Here is a 7,387-nt window from a genome sequence, read left to right as displayed (position 1 = left end):
TTCTTTATGTAGTGTTAATAAAATTGAATTTTTAGAATACATGATAACGTGAGGGTATAATTCAACATACTGATGGGATTATTAATAACCCTAAAAATGTTCTTATTCAATTTAATGATAAATTAAAAATTCTTAATAAGGGGTCAAATACTGAAAATAGGTTAGTTATCATTTTCAATTTAATGATTTAGTTGATTTTTGTGAAATCTGAGATTTAGGAGATTTAGGAATTATTGAGTAATAAAAAGTAATTGAAAAAATAATAAATAAGCTTAATCAACCAAGAGGGGCTATTTGTGGAATTAAAAAATATTAAATATTTTAATAATTTTAGTTTGACATACTAATGTTATATTTTAACTAATTTTTTCATTAGAAGTAAGTGCTAATTTACTATTAAGTGGTTTAAGAGACCAGTCATCTAATGATGAATTTACTATATTTGTAATTCATTTAATAAAGTGATTAATAGGAATACTTTCAATTACGATTGGTATAAAACTGTGATTAGCACCACAGATTTCAGAACATTGTCCATAAAATAAACCTGGTCGATTTATTCAAAAATTGGTTTGGTTTAAACGACCAGGAGTTCCATCAACTTTTACACCTAAAGAAGGAACTGTTCAAGAGTGGATTACATCTGCTGCAGTTACTAAGATTCGAATTTGTAAATTTATAGGTAAAATTACTCGGTTATCTACATCTAATAATCGAAATCCATCTGTAGTTAATTCATTTTTTGGGAGTATATAAGAATCAACATTTATAAAATCTGAATATTCGTAACTTCAATATCATTGATGTCCAATAGTTTTTAAAGTTACTGAAGGTTCATTAATTTCATCTAATAAATATAAAAATCGTAAAGAATTAAATGCAATAAATAAAAGTACAATAGCTGGTAGAATTGTTCAAAATATTTCAATAGTTTGGCCATGTAATAAATTTCGATTTGTATAATTATTAAAAAATTATATTAATATTAAATAACCAACTAAGGTAGTAATTATTACTAAAATTATAAGTGTATGATCATGAAAGAATGTAAGTTGTTCTATAAGAGGAAGGCCAAGAGCAGCTCATGTTGTCATTTATTTATAAATATTCTAATAAAAGTAAAATACTTTATATATGAAGCTTAAATCCATTGCACTAATCTGCCATATTAGAAATTTGTTAAAATAGGCAATTCAGAATATCTATGTTCTGCTGGAGGTGCATTTTGTAATCATTCAATTGAAGAATTTAATTTTATTGGATAAATTACTTGTCGTTGTGAAATCAAGCTTTCTCAAATACTAAATAAGAAAAATAAAATTCCTAATAATGAAATAGAAGATCCAATAGTTGAAATCACATTTCATGTAGTGTAAGCATCTGGATAATCTGAATATCGTCGAGGTATACCTGCTAATCCTAAGAAATGTTGAGGGAAAAAGGTTAAATTTACACCAATAAATATGATTAAAAATTGACTTTTTAATCATTTTGAATTTAAAATTAATCCTGTAAATAAATGGTATCAATGAAAAAATCCTGCTATAATAGCAAATTCAGCTGCTATTGATAATACATAATGAAAATGTGCAACTACATAATAAGTGTCATTAAGGATAATATCAACTGATGAATTAGCTAAAACAACCCCTGTGAATAGAAAAAGAAATCCTAAAGTTCATAGTATAGCTGGTGAATAGTTTAATTGAGTTCCATGTAGTGTAGCTAGTCAACTAAAAAATTTAATTCCTGTGGGTACAGCAATAATTATAGTTGCTGAAGTAAAATAAGCTCGTGTATCAACATTTATTCCTACTGTAAATATATGATGTGCTCATACAATAAAACCAAGAAGTACAATTGCTATTATTGCATATATTATTCCTAATGAACCAAAAGTTTCCTTTTTTCCTGATTCTTGACTAATAATGTGAGAAATTATTCCAAATCCAGGTAAAATTAAAATATAAACTTCTGGATGACCAAAAAATCAAAATAAGTGTTGATATAAGATTGGATCTCCTCCACCAGCTGGGTCAAAGAATGATGTATTTAAATTTCGATCTGTTAAAAGTATTGTAATAACTCCTGCTAATACTGGTAAAGATAGTAATAATAATAATGCAGTTAATACAACTGCTCATACAAATAAAGGTATTCGATCAAATGTAATTCCAATTGATCGTATATTAATAACTGTTGTAATAAAATTAACTGCCCCTAAAATAGAAGAAATTCCTGCTAAATGTAGAGAAAAAATAGCTAAATCAACAGAGGCTCCTCCATGAGCAATAACAGATGAGAGAGGGGGGTAAACTGTACAACCTGTTCCAGCTCCATTTTCTACTATACTACTAACTAGTAGTAATGTAAGAGAAGGAGGTAGTAATCAAAAACTTATATTATTTATTCGAGGAAATGCTATATCTGGTGCTCCTAATATTAAAGGTACTCATCAATTTCCAAATCCACCAATTATAATAGGTATTACCATAAAAAAATTATAACAAAAGCATGAGCTGTTACAATTACATTATAAATTTGGTCATCACCAATTAAAGCTCCTGGATGTCCTAATTCAGCTCGAATTAGGATTCTAAGAGAGGTTCCTACTATCCCGGCTCAAGCTCCAAAGATAAAATATAAAGTTCCAATATCTTTGTGATTTGTTGAAAATAGTCATTGTCGCGATTAAATGGCGATAGACTGTAAATCTATTTATAAGAATTAATTCTCTTTAATCAATTAGGCTTTATAGTCAATAATGATATTAGACTGCGATTCTAAAGGAGTAAAAATAATTACTAAGGCTTAAAATATTTAACTTATATTTATAACTTTGAAGGTTATTAGTTTTTTATACCCGAGCGCACTTGTGCTATATTAATTTTGTTCACATAACGGTTGTTTGTAACAGCCAAAACGAATCGAGATAGATATAGACAAATGTATACATAAATGATCAGGATGAAAAAAGAAATCGATTAAGCCATGTCTGTCTGTCCGTCCATCTGTCCGTCTGTCCGTCCGTCCGTGTACACGATAACTCGAGCAAAAATTGAGATATCTCAACGAAATTTGGTATATAGGTTTCTCCTAATCCAAGGTAGGTTGGTATTGAAAATGGGCGAAATCGGACTGTAACCACGCCCACTTCGCATATAACGGTAATTTCCATAAATACGAAAACTGCGATATTTTAGTAACTACTAAAGATAATTCACTCAGAATTGATATTTACAATAATTTTTAGACGAGAAATAAAAATATTATAAATTTTTGGAAAATGGGCGTAGCCACGCCCACTTATGGTTACATGTGTATATCTTGGTAGCCGCTGCACCGATTTCTTCCAAACTTGGCACAGTTGTTGACCTTGATACAGTATACTAAATGGCCGCAAATTTTAAAAATCGGACAATAACCACGCCCACATCCCATATAACGGTAATTTTCAGACATACGAAAACTGCGATATTTTAGTAACTACTGAAGATAATTCACTCAAAATTGATATTTACAATAAATTTCAGACGAAAAATAAGAATATTATAAATTTTTAGAAAATAGGCGTAGCCACGCCCACTTATGGTTACATGTACATATCTTGATAACCACTGCACCAATTTCTTCCAAACCTTCCACAGTTGTGTTGGCCTTGGTACAGCATACTAAATGGCCGAAAATTTTAAAAATCGGACAATAACCACGCCCACATCCCATATAACGGTAATTTAGAGAAATACAAAATCTTCGATAAATCAGAAAATATTAAAGCTAATTTATTCAAAATTGATACTTCCAACAATTCTTTACCTAGAAATACGTTTATGGTAAAATTTTGGAAAATGGGCGTGGCACCGCCCAATTATGATCACATATATGTATATCGGTAACCGTTCTACCAATTTGTACCAAACTCGGTGTGGTCATTGTGCTTGCCACATATAAGCAAAACGTTGGAAATTAGTGAAATCGGACTAAAATTACGGCCGCTTTTCATATAACGGTAAATTTCAGAAATGCTTGAAAGTTCAATATTTCGAAATTGAAGGACGCTAATTTACTCAAAATTGATACACCCCGGCTTACCATCTAGCGGTAGGTTTCGGAAAGGTGAAAAAACATATATTTAATACTTGCGCCGGGTATTTAATGTTCGGCTCCGCCCGAACTTAGACTTTCTTACTTGTTTTAACTTAAAACCTTTTTATAAATATTTAGACAGTAAAATTTATTTGCAATTAAAAAATAAAATAAATTAAAGAAATTAAAATTTATCTAAATGTTGAAATAAAAAAAAAATAATATACATTTAAATGAAAAATTATTTATTTGTATATTATTAATTCAATTATTTTCAGAATAATTTAGTATAAATGCAGCAAAACATAAACGTAAATAAAAAAATAATGTAATTAAAGTTATTATAGTTATAATTGTTATTAAAATATATTGATTATTAACAATTAATAATTGAATAACTAATCATTTTGGTAAAAATCCAATAAATGGTGGAAGTCCACCTAAAGATAATAAACTAAAAAATAAACAAAGTTTTAAAATTTTTGAATTAATAAACGAGTTAAAAACTTGATTAATATGATATATTTTAAAATTGTTGAATATAAAAATTAATCTTAAAGATAAAAGTGAATATATAGAAAAATAAATTAATCAAGTTGATTCACTAGCTTGTGCAGCATCCTAAATGGTTAATTGAAGAGAAAGCTATTAATTTACGAATAGAGATTTGATTTAATCCTCCTAATGAACCTATTACTGTTGAAAGAATAATTACTAAATAAATAAAATTTCTTCAATTAGTATAAGAAATTAATACAAGAGGAGCAATTTTTTGTCATGTTATTAAAATTAGCGCATTTATTCATGATAATCCTTCTATTACATTTGGAAATCAAAAATGGATTGGTGCTGCTCCACTTTTTAATAGTAAAGATGAATAAATAACTAAATAATCATCGGATAAACGGAAATTAAGTTACGAACAGCTATACGGCTCAACCAATGAAAAACGCGTTTTTATATCTTAAGTCCAGTTTTAAGGGGGTAATCAAAATTCTAAGAATGCATATTTTTTGTGCTCCACTAACTTTAGCAGTCACATAGTGTTATAATCGCGACGAAATCCTTGACGGTGGTACCGGGAGGGGAACGGTACATGACGGTAGGAGGTCTAGTTTGGGTTAAAGTCTCACAATGACGGGGTTAGGCTTTCGATGATTCCTTCTCGAAAAAAAACATGCGCAGTAAAAAGCTAACCAAATATTTAAATCGACGAATAGTTTTATAACAATTTTTGAGAACTTCTGTTTATGTGTTTTTTTACAACATACCTCTATTGGTTACAATAATTTTAAGCTATAGTTAAACATTTTTTAGTAAGTAATAGTTATTGGTTTTGAAAAAAAAAAAATTTTATATGAGGGCCCCCCTATATTTCCTTCTGGCTACGCCCATGCTCGTATACACATACACATACTCTGTATGCAAAATAACTTTCTTCAACTGTAAATAAGCTATAAGTCCTCAGTCGCAAATGCTTATAAATAACCATAGTTATGTTATAATTTAGTTATAATATAATTACCTTAAATATATAAAGCCAAGAAATGTTAAATGATCTCATCTCTGTGCCTAAGACTATATCTGCATTTACTTATTTCTTGTTCGTTTTAAAATGTACAGTGTATATATATGTATGTATGTATGTAAATGTTTTGTATGCGAAACATTTAATCTTATGGTTATTTCGTTTCTAGCAAAAAATGTTGCCCTTGCACGGTGCGAAATGTGTTTGATGTTACACTCAACCCTGTAAAAAGGCATTCGTTGCCTTCTTGTCCTTGTCCCGCCCACGCATTTCATAAAAGTATCGTTTTAAGCAACCATCTAATTTTCAGGGCAACCATCACCCCTGACAAAGCTTCAAAGGGCAGAAACTGTGCCTTTTTTGCCTTACAAGAGTGTGAAATTTTAAGAAACGAACACACAATTTTCTCACCATTTGCCCTTATTTTATACTTTCAGAATGCTTTTTTGTAATTGAAATTTATTTGGCAGGTTGTAAACGATTTTGGTCGGATTTGGGAAGGAAATTGGTAGGGGGAAAAATTGTTAATGGCAACGCTGGTGCCGGGTCACAGTGACATCGCGGAAAACGTGGCTGATGACCTGGCGTTGGAGAGGCACCCTTAAAACGTTATCTCCAGATAAGGAGCAACTAGGGACGCTTCTGTCCTCCTGTGGTAAACTCTTGGATGGTTGGGCCTAGTGTGAGCTTCGTACTCGCGATATTGAAATTGCATACTTTACTAAATATCTAATAAAATGGACAAAAGAAGCTGATGCTCCTTTTGTGACATAAAATAGGAAAATAAGACGTGTCTCCGCTGCAGAAAATGTTTTTATAAGGCACTTAAGGCACTGTCATAAGTTTTCGAAAACAAATTACAAAAAAGTGTTGACTCTCACAAAATTAACCATTATTTTTAACATTCGCATTCGCTTTCGCATTCGCAATAATCAATGCGAAGCTTTGTGAATGCGAATATTTTGCAAGTGCACTGATAAAACGTATATCTGGCAAACAAAATGACAAATTGCAGCCAATATTTTTTCCTGTGGGGATGCTACGTTAAAACTGTCCCCCTATGTCCCTCTTCTTTGTAATTTAAAGTCAAAAAGTAAGATCTTTAATAGGTATTTCCAGGGGAAATGTTCAACGTCAAGCTATAAAGGTAATCGACTATTTGCGCGTTAAAAGATAACCTTTAACTAGATAAGAGTTATGTAACTATCTAATATTATTTGCTAAAGATCTGTTGAAAAAACTGGATGCATTGCTAGCGGTGTACTTAGTAGTAATTAATTGTGACTGCCTGCAACTAGGAAAAGTCGAGCTCAGCTAATTAAAAAACGAATTACAAGCTATTCATTATAGGTGCACCTTTTCAAGAAGTCACCCGGGAACTAAGCAGATCTGAGACCTTCACCGACCGTGACGCCAATAATTCAAATTATTATAAAATCGGGGTGCTTTTTAACAATATAACAAGATTTTAAACTGATTCGGCTGGCAGCCACAACTTTCAAAACAGAATTTTCTTAGAAATTTTCATTCCTAGAAAATAACAATTTATTTGCCGTATCGAACTATTTAGAACCTCGCTATAAGCACACATTTCCAAACCAGTCCCAGAAGAAAGGATTAAAAATGAATTACGAAAACTAAAATCGAACAACGCTGATGACGTTACAAATTCTGAACAACCAAAAGAATGAGAATGAAGACATTTTTGGAAAACAATGGAAACGATCTTGCTATGATGCTAGATTGTGAAGGAGAAAGTCAGGAGGATACATC

The 7,387-nt window shown here is 30.7% G+C and overlaps 1 pseudogene; it reads right to left on the bottom strand.

Annotated features, from left to right (window-relative positions):
* Positions 1-1,081: 1,081 nt before the first annotated feature.
* Positions 1,082-2,691, bottom strand: LOC118754384 (annotated as a pseudogene).
* Between the last annotated feature and the right edge of the window lie 4,696 nt (positions 2,692-7,387).

This window comes from Rhagoletis pomonella, unplaced genomic scaffold (assembly GCF_013731165.1).
Source record: "Rhagoletis pomonella isolate Grant_MI unplaced genomic scaffold, Rhpom_1.0 Rhpom_scaffold_03811, whole genome shotgun sequence".
Lineage (NCBI taxonomy): Eukaryota > Metazoa > Arthropoda > Insecta > Diptera > Tephritidae > Rhagoletis > Rhagoletis pomonella.
The sequence above is the reverse complement of the archived record's forward strand: the minus strand, read 5'-3'. Positions and strand labels throughout refer to the sequence as shown.